General features: G+C 38.7%; 1 protein-coding gene across 1 annotated transcript in view; it reads left to right on the top strand.

The window, feature by feature from the left end:
* The first annotated feature begins 14,391 nt into the window (after nt 1-14,391).
* LOC145986527 (rho guanine nucleotide exchange factor 10) overlaps nt 14,392-17,334 on the top strand; it is a 267,835-nt gene continuing 264,892 nt past the window's right edge. Inside the window, exon 1 of the mRNA XM_083120642.1 lies at nt 14,392-14,726. The gene's annotated coding sequence lies outside the window, so the exon portion shown is untranslated. The remainder of the gene's footprint in view (nt 14,727-17,334) is intronic.

The following is a 17,334-nucleotide window of genomic DNA, read 5'->3' as shown; positions in this document are numbered from 1 at the left end:
TTTCTCCAAGGTTTATAATGTTCGTCGAGGTATTTTCTTTCATCGTGGAATATATTGAACCGGGAAATCATGTATTTTTCAAGAGAAATATCTCCCCGACGCACAATTGCCATTGCTTTCATTTGCTTGCCCTTCGACAACCAGATGCTGCATACGTTTGATGACGTAAGCCCCTGTCAGTGTTTCAACCCCCCCCTTTTTTTATACTATGCTTGCCTAATGTAACCTTATCGGAAATGATTTGTGGGGCTATCCATGAATGGAAACACTGCATGCCCACTACGGTAGTCAAGATTTGGCCGCCATATTCTGTGTTATGGAAGCGAAAAAAGGAGTTGAAGAAATTACTCGCTATGTGAAAAACTGTGTTGTTTTTTTTTTCGTGTAAAAAGCATAATGGCACCTTGAACTAAGTTCACAATACACAATTGGTAAGTACGAACCATGCAAAACACAAAATATCAGATTTGAATGTGTCTCCGATCTATGAAACTGTTACCTAATTATTTTAATTTAAACATATTATTATTCCTGAGACACTTGGTTCGGACCCCCCCCCCCCAAAAAAAACATATTTCTAGATACGTGCCTGCTTTGCAATGCCCTCTTTTCTAGCTGAGTATTCTCACTGTGTTTTTATGTGGTGCCCCTCCTCATGCTATTTTCCCAAAGTCTATGTAGTTTTATATTAGCCCATAATATATGCCTTTAATGATTTCTGTCAAAGTGTATTTACTTATACTTCATATATTTACTATACTTACAAATTAAGGGTATTTATGTTAACCTTCTGGGACCTGAAGAACAAAGAAATAAAGTAATTTTTATGATTTGTTAAATGTAGGAAACTCATCCAGGATGCTGGAATTTTTAATGGAATGGAAAACTTTTAGATTCTCACCCCCCCCCCCCCTTCTCACCTCCCAGAGTTTGGCCCAAGTTACTCCCATGTTGACATGTCATATACTCTACATTGTTGTTATGTTTTTACATTCCTGCAATTTTCCATAATAAGTTACATGTTATGGAAGTCTAGGCTATAGATCAAGTTTCGTTAAGTTTTGTGTATAAAGTTGTTTTTAAAACTGATTTCTGTTGTATGCATGTTTCTCCTTGTAATAAACAGGGCCCAGGTTCATTACCTGGTGAAGACACATTTTACTGATTCAGAGCCCACTTTAATTTGTAGGCCAAGCTACAATATGTACAGTACACCAATTGTGCAAAGACTTCTATTTTTCTTTTTAGTCCAAGGAAATGTATTTTTCTTAGCATGATAATGTGTTTCTGCAGTTTTATGATTGACTTTGCTCCTTGCATTAAACCCTTATCAAAGATGTAAAAACAATATGGAATGAAATAGAAATGAAAACATCAATAAAAAGCATTAGAAAGGGAAGATAAATTTGTACAAAATGGTGCCATGTTAATACTGCTGTGGAGTCCTATATGTTCAATCACACTGTGATATATGCACCAGGGTTTGTTTACCTGAATGAAACTGAAATGTTTCTTCCAATCCAGTGTGTCAAACCCGAATTCACTACATTGTCAGGATTCATTAAAAAGTAATAGTGTTATGATAGAGAGTTTCATTGAACATGATTTAAAATTATGACTTTGAATGGTTAAAATAACTTTCACATTGAACACACCCAGTTTTGTAATTAAATATAATGAATGTCCCAACAGATGCACGTAGGAAATGAAAAAAAAAATTAGAAACTTTCATTAGCCTCCCATAATTCTTGGTTTATTAACATTCAACATGTTCTGCTTACGAGACGTATAAATTGATTGTTTATTAATTGTAACAATGTTTATATTATGATTGCATAGGACACCCATACTTTTTCAGTCTTATGAAACATTTTGGTTACAATAATAACCCGTGGTGCAACAGACAATGAACCCCCCAGTCATTCTTGTAGATTTCCATGACTGGGTTACACTACTCATTCGTAGCTCCCCAATTTCCTAGTGAAGGTGGGTGGCCACCAGTCTGATACACAGGCCGAAATCTCAGGAGAAAGTTGTTATGCTTCCCCCAGGAAAGACTAACCTGCACACGTCCCATAGCTGAAGCACAAAGCATGATGCTTTAGACAGCACGGCCATGGTGCGGGACAAATTTTGGTTATATGCCATGTGTATATAGTATGTCCCACGCCCAGCACCCACCTACAGCTGGTTCTGTCTCATTAGTCAGTACAAGGGTTTTCAAGTGTTTTGCAAGGCCTCCCCGATGGCACAGTGGTATTGTATTGTCGTTGCCTTGTAATCAAGGGGTCCCAGGTTCAGTACCTGGTGGAGGCACACAGTGGTTCAGATCCCACTTTAAACTGTAGGTCCAGTCCCGATTAGCCTCTGTGCATAAAGTGGACCTTGGCATCGCACAGTTAATTGAAACTGGGTCCATATTTGAAAATTGCAAGATGTATCCCATTCTGGGAAATAGGTACTCTTGATCTGTATTTGGACTTGTTCACCGCCGGCTCCCGTGGCAGAGTGGTTAGCACATCGTTCTACGATGCCAGGGGTCCAGGGTTCGAATCCTGGCCTGGGCATGGATTGTGAGTGTCCATTCATCAATTTCATCATGTCATCACTCATCCCCATCTTCGCAAATTAGCCAAAAGTGGCATAAAAAGCTAAGTAAAATAAAGCAAATCAAAACATAAATACTTTATCACTGCCATGGCTGAAAATTCATTTTTACAGAAAAGAAGTTCAAAAGGTAGTAGAATGTTGAAGGCTTCCTCTGGATACTCATTCCTCATGGTCAGCGGCGGCGCCAGGATTAATGCTGAAAATAAAGAAAACATGAGACACGCATGCAACTTTTCAAAATTGGGGGGAGGCTGTGCCCCCCTTGCCCTCCCCCAGACGTCCATGATCATATGTATTAAGTCTTCTACTCCAAGAAAGTGGCCGTACAGTGTAAACATTCAGATACACGTTTCAGTCTTATTGAACTATGGGTAAAACTTCGATAGCGTCCCAACGGATTTCTTCATTTTTACACATGAAACTACTTACCGAAATGAGTTTCTGTAGCATTTAGAAGTTCTTGTTGGTATTTTCTTTCATCGAGAAAAACCGATGTTGTCCGTATATGCTAAATTGAACGAAAGGAGTGCTAATGGAACCTAACCTATCCTCGTAGGCATACCTCGTCCCCGTGATGGTTCGTGAGGCTAACGTCAATGATTTTTGGGGCTACCCGTGGATGGTTTCTGGGGCTAACGTCAATGGTTTGTGGGGCTAACGTCAATGTTTTTTGGATCTCACGTCAATGGTTTAATAATTGCTCTTTATATCAAAAATTGAACCTTTTTTTCGTGAAAAAAGCAAAATAGCACCTTGAAGAATCTTTCGCAATGCAGAATAGGTAAGTACGAATGTTAAAAATTACGAAATAAACGAGTGAGAGGTGTTGGGACGCTATCGAAGTTTTACCGAACTATGCATTTAGGGCCGGTTTTTCAATGTCCAGTTAAGGTTCATGTTAGCACGTAACTGGAAGTTAGTGAAAATTTCGGTTTTTCAATGTACAGTTAGCTCGTAACTGGAACTCTGGTGGCGATTATCTTTACTGGTACTTCTTCTTGCAGTTACCAGCCTAACTGGAAGTTGCGAAGCAACATGGATGCCTCGTGCAGCTATCTAAGTTCCACACTCGCAACTTCAATGTCAGATTAAACAAGATATGATTCATAAAACTTTCAAATTGGTACAGAAAAAGACTTGTTTTGTTTGGCAGAGCTTACCAGCGTCCATGCAAATATGGAAATTAAGCAGCGTAGTTGCTAGAATTTGCGGGCAAGGTTGTGTTAGAGAATTTGTGGCCAGTATATCCGGTCTACTAGCCGTGATAATCTCCACTCGGTAATTTGGTGTAGTTGTTAGCGGCACCAGCCTTCAGAGCGTGTTGTGTTTTGTAATACGAGTTCGAGTCCTGGTCACGGGTATTTTTTTTTGTTGTCAATTATTTATTACGTGTGTTGCATTCAATTCACGCTTTATTGTTGAATGATCTTCTCGGGATAAATATTACAGTAAATTTTAAAATTATTTTTACTCGTACCTTCATATTTTTAGAAGTTTAGATAGCATGCTTACTATTAACATGTTGTTTTTTCGCTCAACAACATGCATAGAGAGGTACAAAGCATGCAGTCAAATGTACAATATTTACATATTAATAATAATAATAGTGTTTATATCAACAAACAGTTATTATGAATGTCTCGACTTTCGAATTCTTCACGTTTCTTCTACAAGAAAGTATCTGCGCTTGCGCCTCATGACATCATTTCCCCCACGTGGAATTGGCCTTTATTAGAAGAAAACCAAATTTGTAGTGCTGTCTTTCGTTAATTTATTTCGTAAGCATACAAAATGGATGCGCTCCCATTGTTCATATCGTTTCACAATGGAATGGAATAACGTGCTTTCGAGCGCGCCGTGCTTGTAGTTCTACATTTAAACGCCAGGCTGTGTGCCAGTCGACGTGGTTTGAAACTATACTAACAGATGGCGTGCAAGTCGATTTCCTGTAATTTCCGTGCTTCAGAATTGCCAACACACTGTTTCGGAGAACGAACCATGGTTTAATTAACTGGTAGTTACTTTCACATTGAAAAACCCGGTGCTGGTTAGGACTGGCTGTTATCTCCAACTGGCAGCTAGTTAACAGAAAGATTAACAGGACATTGAAAAACTGGCCCTAAGTTAAACATACAATTTTCAATGTAACCAATGGAGGTACAAAATACATACTACATGGAATGGGCGTGCGCACGAAGGAAAGGGGGGAAATCCCCCCCTAATCATGGACATCCGCAGATTTTTTTCACAAAGGGGCAAGCAAGATTTTTTTAAACATACAATTTTCAATGTAACCAATGGAGGTACAAAATACATACTACATGGAATGGGCGTGCGCACGAAGGAAAGGGGGGAAATCCCCCCCTAATCATGGACATCCGCAGATTTTTTTCACAAAGGGGCAAGCAAGATTTTTTTTTAGGAGAGGTGAACTAGTAATATTACCCCGATAATAGTGATACTCCCTAATAAAACACCACGTGAATTTGTAATTATTGTGTTCCTGCATTTCCATTATATGTAAATTACTGTGACTGAAATCAAATTACACGCAAGAAATATGTACTTTTACGTTGACATTCGTTTTCTAAAGGAAAGGTGTGGCAGTCCTTGCCCCCCTTACAGCCCCTATATTATTATGAAATCTCCTAGAAATTTAGTGTAGAGAAATCTTATCGTCGTTATTAAACGATATTTTGCTCTTAAAGAAAGTGAAGCATTTTCAATCTGATAAAAGTTCAAATGAACTAAGGGAGGAGGGGTTTATTATTTCCTATGAAATTGAAGTACTATCACGCTTCGTGGGTCACACACACACTACCCAAAGACATACCTTTCGGTACAATGAAGGTACATTGAGATTAGGTAAAGTCATCCGAAGATTGCCGATCTTGCACGAACGCGTGACGTCATCGGAGAAGCAGTGAGCTCATCCTTTTAATGATTAGTAACATAATTGAAAACGCGCTACTTTTAAAAGGTGGCAAAGTACATGTGCAAAAATGTATTTTGAAAATCCATATTCCTGAAACTTTCTGACCGAAGCGCTACAAAGAAAGTTGCGTGTTCTCCTTTAGATTTTCGTCATTTTACAAATCGTAATATAATTTTTACAAAAACGTGGCATGCAAAGAAGAATTAAAGAGTTTAAAAAAATTGATTAATAGACTTAGTTTATTTTACTTATCTTATCTGTCACATATGGCTAATCGCAAAGATGAGGATGCGTGATGATATGATGAAATTGAAGAAAGGAAAGTAGACCCATGCCCAGGGACGGCGACAGGGTTGGGCACGGGTGGGCAAGCGCCCACCCAAAATTTCCTGTGCCCACCCGATTGCCCACCCAATCAAATTCAATAAGTACAAATAATCGGGGATATATGAATGATTAAATATTTAAGTGGAACCTGGTGTTCATAACAAGTATATTTTATTTGTGAATATTATCTACGCTGGAAGTGTTCACATATTATCAACCCATAAAAAAACACTTTTGTCATTGTTGAAACAACAACTGTGATCAAATTAATACTTCCCATGTTGCAATTTTCGACCGGGTGGGCAGAAGCTCCATAGTGATAGATTAGGGTGGGCAGTATAAATGTAAGACCATGTATGTGTACGTAAGACGTATGTATCCCCCTCTCTCTTGAACTCCCGATTTTCCTCTTACTTCTTTTCCCTTTCCTTGTTTTCCTCTTTATTCTTTTCTAATCTATTGTCGCATCTTGTTCCATTTCCTTTCGTTTTGTCTGTGATGGACACAATTATTTCAAGGAAGTGTTTACACATGCGCAGCCATACATTCTAATCACATTCTTTCATGCATGTTAATAGAGTGAAATAAATGTGAATTAGGTTTAAGCTTGTGTTGCAAATACAAGACACATACTTGATTTTATGTAATCGGCGACAATGATAGAAAGTGCGATGGTAGACAATCGTGAAGTTTCTAGTAATTTAAATGCATGTTCCTGAGCGTAGTATTTTCATCGTATAAGTTTTTGACTGAAAGAGTTTTCTTACTCCTTGGGGGTTACTTTTCTTAGCTTACAAGGTTTGTACAGAGGGATCCATAAGTATAATCGTGCGAATTGTCCATGACTATTTTCATTAATTTCTCTCTCACATACTATGTGTTTTCAAGCGATGAATTTTTATGTATGCTGGTGCAGAAGTTGTCAACAGCTTGTTTTGAGTTTTCTTTTAATTCTTAAAGCTCCTATTGGGTCAAATAAAGTGCACGAATATCTTGATGGACAATTTGCACGGTAATACTCATGGATCCCACTGTACAACTGACAAATATATCTGAATGTTTGTAGTAGCAGCGATTGGGTGCCAACATTTGAGGGGCAAGGACAATATACGCAGGGGTGCCCATCCCCTCAAGGCCAATGGCTCATTTGCGCCCTGAAACTATATCGTAATCCCTACACCGAAAGTAACTTTTTTCTTAGCTTTTTGTTACAAATGATGCATCTGCTTTAAAATAAGCAGTATACCAACACTAAGCACTATATTTTAAGAATCTCATGAATATGGAGAATGTCTTGTAATGCAGCTATAGCATAAAAATTCACATCCACCTAAGTAAAGCGCCAAACACGCATTGTTGAAACAAACACATTATTGCGAGCGAAGCAAGCAAGAATATTTTTACATCTATTTCTTTGCAGGCTTTCAAGAATATTAATTTAACGGGGTGTCAATACTTTCTTAGGATCCCGGGATATTTAGTCTTTTCCAACTTCTGTTTTGGTACGTTCGGGGTCGAAAACGTGTGGATGGATACCATATCGCTAAATACAGTCTCCAAAATTTAATGTTCAAACTCTCTCTTCACTACAGAATTCCCTTGACAATCTAAGATTTAACACTTTATCAAGAGCTTCCTATCTCCCCCTTTAAATTTCATACTCAATCCTACCACAAAAATGTCCATGCCAATTTTAGACTTACTATTGATATTGAAGCCTGGATATTGCCTCCTCCAAAAAATTAATTCTCAGTCTCCACACCAGAATTTCTGCAACATTTAAGACAATAGTAATACACAAGAATTGGATACCTTAATGCTCAATGCCCCTCTAACTAAAATACCCGCCATAATCTAAGACTTAGAGTTGAATACTGTCCCCATCAACGTTTAATTCAGAATTCCCCCCAGAACCCACGTGTCAATTAAGGCCTAATATATAAGAGTTGGATATTTATCCCCCCCCCCTCGCACCTTTAATAATGACCTTAAACGCTTTATTTTCTTCATCTAATGGATTAAATGTGGTGAATTTAAGGTGTAAAATTTTTAGCTGTATTTTGGAAAAATATATAAATGTTCAATTTTACATTATTTGACATCTCTTTCAGTACTTGCCTGTTGCATACAATAATAACGGTCTTACTTTACTTCACTACCTAACATTCGGCGCTCAATATCACATGACATAATAATACGACACACTAAGGGTTACTTTTCAATTGAACGTAGGTGGTGCGGAAGAAAATTAAGGGGTGCGTAAGCACTCCCTGGCGCCGCCCCTGCTCATGGTGCTCTAAAATTCAGGCAGTGGTGCAGAAAAGAAACATAGTCTTCACTGTTGTCTGAGAGATCAATGAGCTGCTCCTCTTCTGCTGTGGTAAAGTTTGGTGGAGGGTCTGCCTGCACTCAATGGATCTCTGATGCAGTTGTAGGCTATTGTGTGCACTGTGGAAAGTACTTTTCGAAGTGGAGATGAATTTGTGAGAAATGTTAAACAAACACAGATGCGATTTCTTCATTTAGTGCTCTTTCTTCTAACAATATGCTCAGTCTAGGAAAGCAATTAACAATGTTACACTTCCAAAGCAGTACTCCTTTTTTAAAGCTCAGGGGGGCGCGAAGGGGTGCTTGGCGCACCCCTAATTTTCTTCCGCACCCCCTTCAGCACCCCCTATTCAAAACTTATGTTGAAAGCATTAACTCTTACAGTGTCATATTTCGTAGTCACATTGAGCGCCCGAATGTTAGGAATTGTAGTGAGACCGCTGTTATTGTATACAACAGCCAAGCATTGAAAGAGAAGCCGCATGTATTTTCCTGTACTATCGGCCGTTTTGTCTTTTCTTTCCTCAGTATTCTTGTTAAGAATTGTTTCTTCTTTTGTTTTACGCGGCCTATTTGTTTTTTTCGATATATGCCTACAGCTCAGCGAGTTCTATTTTTTGGCATTGTTGTTAAATGATTTTATTGTCCGCCTAATTGTTGTTCCTCTTTTCTCCAAGTCGCACTCGAAAACATCTTCAGGTGCTTTCAAGATATCAGGTCGTTCTCTGGAAATTATTAAGCACGAGTTGCATCGTGACGGGTAGTGTACCTGTTAGTACGTTTGGCGAGGAGCCCAGAGTTCGCGAAGAAATGTTACAGTTCGTTGATGGGGATAGTGCGGCAGAAGTGGATTTTAACAAAGATGAAGTTGCCGTGCACTTCGCGTTTTGTCCTGAAACCGCAGCATCTGGGGCAGACGAAAGATAGCCAGTGGCGCAACCACAGGGGGCATTATCTTTCAACCTTGGTAGGAAATCAATTCTACGGGCGGCAAGGAGCAGGGGTTCCCACAGTGGGTATTATGGCGCAGACTGCGCCATCGAAATTTTTTGTGGGGATTTTCCCTTATTGTAATATAAAATTCAACATTTATATATTTTTCCAAAATAAGTGTAAACGCCTTAGGTACACACCATATTTAATCCATTAGATGAAGAAAATGAAGTATTTTGAGGTAGCGATGCCCACAGGTAGGTTTGTGGACTCTTGTTATGTTCAAGCAACTTTTTTTTTGGGGGGGGGGGGCGATTTTTTGTGATGGAAATTTGATGTAAAACAGTACAGCATTTGGCGCAAGTTGAATTACGTTATTAACTATTCATTGCTGTTACATAAATACCAAGTTATAGACTGACAAGTAAATTGTAACGGGTAATATTATTATTAACGAAGTGGGGATATCCAACTCTTACACATTGGGTCTTAAATCGACACGTGGATTCTGATGGGGGATTAAGGATTAAAGGTTTGGGAGGGGCAATATCCGACTATTGAATATCGGTGTTAAATCTTAGATTATCCTGGGAATTTTAGTTAGGGGGGCTGAACATTAAATTTGGGGGGATATCCAAATTTTGTGTATTAATATTACGTCTGATATAGTAGCGGAAAATGTGGTTTATGGACGGAGATTTTTTTCTTTTGGAGGGGGTAATATCTACGTAGGTGTTCTTCAACATAAACCGTAAGTCCAAAATTTTGGTTGGAGGATTGAATATTAAATTTGAGGGGATGAGATATGGAGTTCTTAATAAAGTGTAAAATCTTAGATTGTCAAGGGATTTCTTTAGGGTTCGAACATTATATTTGTGGACTATATTTAGCGATATGGTATGCGCACGTTTCGGCGCCGAACATGGGAAAAGAGTAAATATCGAGGGATCCTATGAAAGTATTGACGTCCCATAAAATTAATAGTCTTGCAAGGTTGCAAAAAAATGGATATAAAAATTTCTTGCTCCCTTCGCTCGCAATATTGCGTTACAAAAATGCGTGTCTGGCATTTTCATGAGACGATTGTGAAGAATTATACTGTACCTGCATTACAAGACAAACAATATTCTCGATAATTATTAATAATATAATTTCTTAAAATATAATGCTTAGTGTCGGTATAATGCCTAATTTAAAACAGGTGAGTCATTTTGATGATATGGTTCTATTAGCAATATTATTGTATTATTGATTCCCTGTAGGCTATTCTGCAATAGTTGTACTAACTGTGTACTTCATAGTAACCTCTTGCACATTACTCGATAAAACAGGAAAATAAATAGTGTCAAATTCGCATTTCTAAGTTATTGTTGCGGGGTAATTTTGCTTTAGCAAGTGAAATATGCACTGAAGATGAAATCCATGTAATTATTGCTATTGATTACTAAAAAAAAAATGTACTTACCCCATGCAGAGGGGGTGAGTTCTTTGAAGGAGGCATCTTATTATATTCTCGTCCCGGCCTTAGGAATTTCTAGCTGCGGTTCTGTAATTCTCGATCATAAGTTGTGTAAGACTTTGTGTTAAATACCCAAATTGTGGGTTATTAAAATCTTGTTCTCCAACCACAAACAACTGTTTAAATACATATTTATATAATTATGACACTTGAGATTGCTAGCTTTCCGTTATTTCGAAAATTCGAACCATTAAAAATATGGACAGTTTAACAGGCTATTGTATTCAAATAAAATGAAATATTACGTATTCACCCAAAATATTTTGAGGGGTGATGCATCCACGGTCTAGCTGGGGGATGGAAACCTCTGTTTAAGGAGGACGGGCAGTATCGTGTTCAACAAAGCTTAAAAACACGTTACTTTCAATAGACACGATATCGTAATTAAATACTTCATGTGGATTACCACATGATTTTGGGGGGACGCTTGACGAGATTTGGGGGGGATTGCGACATTGGCCTTGGGGGGGATGGGCACCCCTGGCAAGGGGGCAAATATTGAAGTAAAAATAAGCAAGACTAGCTAGCAGAATCTAAGCGTAGCAGAACAAAATGATACTCAAGATGCATTCTTATTTTTCTGTTCCAAACGGCCAAAGTCACTAGCAGAGGAGCACAGAGAGGCAATTGCCATCCTCGATTTCAAATTTTATGCAAATAAAAAAAAAAAAAATCGTATTTTTTTTCGTAAATTCGTATAAGTTCAGAGCCGTAGCTAGGGGACGGGGAACAATCTAAATTAAAACGTTATAAAGGAGAGAATGTGGCTCCGTATTAAGTTAATATTGTTTTCAGTTTGCAACAAATTGGATCTAAAAATTTTCTTGTGAACGAAGGGACATCAGGTTGTTACTGCTAAGCAGTTTGGTCTTAAATGCATAAACAATTGTTTGGATGAAAAGGAGCGCGCACATTTGAGAGATTTATATCATTTTTGCTGTTTGTTTGTTATGAGACGGATGAATTGACTATGTAATGCATTTAAATAATGCATTAATGAAACTTAGAATTCGTACACAATTTAGTGTTAATATGTTGCATATGTATTTTCATATTTTTTTACGTCGCTCCATGTTGCATATTTGTAAAACATATGTTGTACTTGAAAGCTATACATGTCATATGCACAAAAAAAAATTGTCATGCATTGTCTGTCTTTCAAAAATACAGTTTGTGGGCTTGATTTCAATTATTAGCTAATCTGAAATTGAACATGTTGAAAAAATATTTCAAATCGTTTGTTCCAACACAAATGCTACCCCCTTTTTGCGTAATTTACGAGGATAATAACGTCTTTGATACTACCACTACTAATAGTAATAGTAATGACATTATTATTATTGGCACGTTTATCCTGGTAGTTGCTCTCCCCTAGGCCCGTAGCTAGAACTGACCTCCGGGGGGGGGGGGGGGCTCGCGGCTTATCAAGGGGGCTTTGTAAACCAAGTCCATTTTTCAAAAGTTTAATAGTATTAATTGAAAGTAAATTATGTGTGTCGGGGGCCATTAAATTAATTTAAAATATAAAATTCAGAAATATCATACAAATACTAGTTTCTTTTTTCTATATCTTCTAAAACATCTCTTGAAGTGCTAATGACTGCTACTGACGCCATCCCTTAATACACACTCCATACTATATTTGATGATAGAGATATTTATATCATTCATGTGAAAATGTACAATATTCACTTCAATCATAGTGCCTACCGTACATTGCACCCCCGGCCAAAGCAATAAAAAAATGGGATCTGTTGGCATTTGACGCAGATGTGGAATGAATGTGGATGATGACATCAAAGTCACAGATTTCTGTCAAACGAGAGGCTGCAACAGGGGCAGGAAAGGTACAGATAAAGAAGACTATGAAAGAACTTTCTAAAGTCTAGAGAATCTTCTAAACACTTGCTGCTGCTTAGACTTCTGCTCATAAACAAGATGAACGAACGAAGTTGTGAACAAATTAATATATTCTGTCTACATTTTCACTCTTTACCTCAAACAAATTAGAATACAAAATAGTTTTACCTAATGTCAGGGGGGCTAACGGCAGTCCCAGGAGGGCTGGCGACCCTGTCAGGGGGGGGTCTCACCCCGCCCCTGCCTGGCTACGGACCAGCTCCCAAGACAAAAAATCATGGTTGCGCCTCTGCGAAAACATGCATGCATGCTTTCTTATTTTCAACGTAGCACCTTCTAAATTTTATTCCGCACCCCTTCAGCACCCCCAGATGATTAATCCTGACGCCGCCACTGTTAAAGGTTGACCCTTATGTGAAAGGTGCAGACTAGAGATACATTCAGTTCAGACCATTTAATTTGTGTAAAATACCAGAAAGGTATGCCAATTTCTGTACAAAGAAACTATCAGTGAAGTTTTCAGTTTATGATAATAATGAACATCAATCCAACAACTATGACACCATGTTTTGTAGCTTAAGGTATTTACTATTAGTATTTTATGTCTGTGCGGTTATCACAACATGCTAAGATTTCAGGGGTCCCGGGATTCTGAGTGTCCATCTATTTCATGTCCATCCTCATCTTTCGTTTAGTCAAAAGTGGCAGAAAAGTGAAATAAAAATAAATAAAGCAATCAAAATATGTCACTGTGATGCAGTTTATAAAGTGACCCGGTTCTATTTATTCTAAACTACACTTATTACATCATTGTGTATTCAAAAACTTATGAGCTATTGGGAAGGCACATTTAGGGGCTGTGGGGGTCTGGCCCCCACACATTCTCGATCTCGGCCATTTTGGAATTGTAAGTGATGAGGCTAATCGTTCGTTCTTTGTGTGTTTTCGATATTAATCCAGTATATTCGACTTCAAAAGAAATTGTTTATTTTTGTTTTTAGAACAAAAATTCTACCCCCCCCCCGGAAAAGTTTGGTTGGGGGAAATTTTAGGACAAGATCGTTGGTGGGGGGAATTCCCTCCTGTCCCCCCTGGGATTTCGCACCCTGCCTTTACCACCCTCGGGTTACCCTCAGGTACTACGTACCCATTGATTTGAGGCAAGGTGAGTCCCGGAGCCGCTTTATGTGGGGAAAAGGCCGGAAAAATTCCGACCTTAGAGATCACCCAACCCGGGAATCGAACTCTGATCTCCCGCGTGGCAGTCAGACGCCCTACCGACTTTTTTTTCTTCAAAGGATTACAAAGGTAGTATCCCCCGCCTTTCACATGTATCAATTTTCTCTGCATTCTCATTGGGAGAACACAGTGGCCGAATTGGAAATAAATTACTGCCGGTATGTTCGTATGCATAGGCCTGTCTTTTGATACAATCCACCCTTTTTGGGGGGGGGGGTAATTTCTTAAATAATATATCTATTCTCATTCTCTCTCAGCCGGCCCCCGTGCATAAAGTGTACTTAAAATACCAACTCAATCATTGAATTAAAAATTTACTGCCGGTATGCTTTTTGGCATCATAATTTACTACCGGTATACCATACCGGCGCAATTCAATCAATGGACAAATACAAACATCCATGAGCGAACCAGATACCCCTGGCATTGCAGTGCGCTGTGCTAACCACTACGCCATAGAGAGAGGTTCACATTAGACCACCGCTGCCCTATCCCAACAATGGAAATATATTAGCAGACGGGTTTTGCTCAGATCGTAGTTCCATATTCTACCGTCGGAGAGCGTGAGGTGTAAAGCGCCTCTTCCGTCGTAATGTGAAACTACTTGAACATTCGGCGGTAGATAGGCAGCATGTAAATACGTTGCTTTCCTCGTGCAGCTGCCGCACAGGGGGAAAAGTACAAGCACTCTTATTGGCCAGTGGAGTCGTATTGACCAATGGAGTGACTTTTTACAAGGTGTTTCAACTATTAATCATGGCCACCTGTTGAGTGAAGGTATTTCGCAGACTGGACGTACTGTCGGTTGTTAGTGGATTCCGGTTAAAGTGCATGCGTTACGTTGGCTTGTGCCGTGCCGTGATTGTTGGTGTAAACGTTCTCAGTGGATATCTGTTGTTTGTGAGGCATCTTCTTTGTGGACCTAAGTTAAAATCAAGGCGTTCAGGAGAATAAACCGGTTTTGAAAGATTCAAGGTAAGTTCATGCACATACGTATCCTATTGTGATGTTATGTGACGTTCGTGTGGCGATTTCATGTTTGACTGCAGTTCACTAGGTCGTCAACTGCCTTTATCTCTTGCCAACATACATTTCGCTTTACCCAGTATGTGAGCAACATTTTCAAGCTACTGTCAAAATGTTTCACCACTGTACGTCTCGAACTAAATTGGCTTCGTACTCTAGGATTGGTGTAAACTTGGCATTATTACTTTCTTCCCTATCCCCATAGTTCAGCCCTAATATTTTATAATGGTAATTTAATTGTGGTACATTTATATAAAACCTGATTTCCCTGATGTGGCCGTTCATACGATTTTAAAGGGAAGTGTCGTGTGTGAATTTTACATTGTGTATGCGTCCCACAAATTAAATCCTTCGCATCAGTTTATGCGACAGCAAAACTAAACGCTATGTAATGTGTATTTTTAATTGTGTTCTGTACGAAATTAATAAACGCAGCTAGTATCTGTATATTTGACGTAAATACGAGGCAAATATATTTCGTACTTTGTTCATGTGCATTTTAAAATTCAGATTCCAGGAAAATCCGTTGAATAATATTTTGCCATTTGTCTCATTTCTCCTTTGTATTGCCATAAATCAGTGGCGAACATTTTATGTATCCAAGAGGACTGCGCTCTACCCCTGTCAAGGGGGTGGGTGGTCAACATTCTTGTAAACATGGCGAGTGTGAAAAGAAAGTTAGTGTTGTTGAAATATTAAAGGGTGGGCAATTGTTTTGTATCTCCCGCAATCTCTCTCACTTCGCCTTCTCCCCACTTTTGGCTAATGGCAAGGATGAGGATGAATGATCGACCGGGAAGTCGTTTGCTCGCTCCCGACCGTTTGATTTTGGCGGTCAGGTGTCCGTTACTCCACATGACAACTATAGGTATATCTACGTTGACCATGCACCATTGTCTCTAACAAGTACGTTTTAGTTGTTTTCTGTCTATCGTACTGAAAGCATTGATATATTTTTTTTATATATGGCGTTTCAAGATCAGCCTTGTAACCACTGAAATAACTGATTGTCTCTCTAGCACTCTTGTCCTGTCATGATAGTGACATTAAGCATTTTTCAAAGTAGAAGATGAACTGTTTTTATTATTTGGATGACTTATGACTGCAGAATGAGGTGAACACAGGCACACTGAAGTTCATATCATTATGAACAGAGTAGAAACCATTTGCTTTTATAGCAGACTATTTTATCCATAACCAATACTAATTCATTGTACTCCGTATGCAGTGCACTTCTAGTGGCAGTTCTTGGACATGCATTTCTAAGTCAAAGCAATAAATATGCAACATTATGTTGATTGTATGAAGTGAGCACAGTGAAGATTCTCATTTAGTCCACACAGGATCCTAAATTATGCATTTTGGCAGGTTGTTTCCCTACTAAATAGCTTTATTTAACTTCACATATACAATAAATGAAAAGCAGAAGCTGTATTCAAAGTATTTCTTCCTTGGCTGCTACACTGTAAGTTTATTTAGCTACTTCCTAAGATGGCATTAGGAACTTCTATGCCTAAAACTGTCTGCAACTGATAAAACGTTGGCCACAAGTGACCAAAGAAGGCCAAACTTTCCGTTTTTACGAACTTATGCATGTCAGTTTGCTATGATATGAAAGGTTAAATTTGATTTGTTCTTGAGAAATATGTGCTGCATTCACCTTCGGTGTGGATGGTGACTAAAATGTGAAATTGTAAAGTTAAACGTTCAAAAATTATACATTGAACAACACGTTTTAAAATTAGTAGTATCATTGTTTTGGGGCCAAGTGCCACTGTTCACCCTTGCACTTCCCAGCAGATTTAACTCGTGCCTAACCTCATTACTCACGTTCGTAGAAATGGTCTGGCAGGTACAGGAATTATGCACGAGTCGGTTTGCCGGTGAATCATTATTAAATTTGCATTTAGTATGGAGTAACACGCACGGGAAGATTTAAATAAAACTAAGGTAGAACATCGGAAATAGAATTAAGTAATGATGCGAGAGGGAGGGAATGTTCCGTTCTATTGGCTTGATGAATATTCAGCGTGCGAGCAAGTGAGATTCCAACTTAGATGGGCGTGTATAAGCGTTCTAAACCTGTTCCTCCTTTACCAAAGCAACCACCGACAAACAGGATTTCGGTTTTGCCTTTCTGTGTCTGGCTTAAAAATAACACTATTCGCCATCCACTGTAAGAACGAAGTTAATGTAAACAGCACCATGTGACTTCTGAGAAATAGTTCCTCTCCTATGTGTTAGTTCTGGTGTAATTTTGCCCATGAATATATTGGTAACAGCTGTACATTTGATAATATAAGGTCCCACAACTTCAGGATAGCAGCTACATTGGGTGGTATGGCATGTGCATACATGCACTCCGAAGCGCACGCAACATCTCGTGCACAGCTGCCACTGAAATAACCAATAGAATTCGTTCCTGCAGCAAAAAGACAATAATTCAAGTACACGGCTATTAAGATATATTTTTTCTGGCTATCAAACAGATGAATGAAATATTACATTTGTATTTCTACCACCATTCAGTTGTATTACATTAGATCTAGTTTCTTTA

Source organism: Lepisma saccharinum, chromosome 4 (assembly GCF_977018435.1).
Source record: "Lepisma saccharinum chromosome 4, izLepSacc3.1, whole genome shotgun sequence".
NCBI classification, from domain to species: Eukaryota; Metazoa; Arthropoda; class Insecta; order Zygentoma; family Lepismatidae; genus Lepisma; species Lepisma saccharinum.
This window is presented reverse-complemented; position numbering and strand designations above follow the sequence as displayed.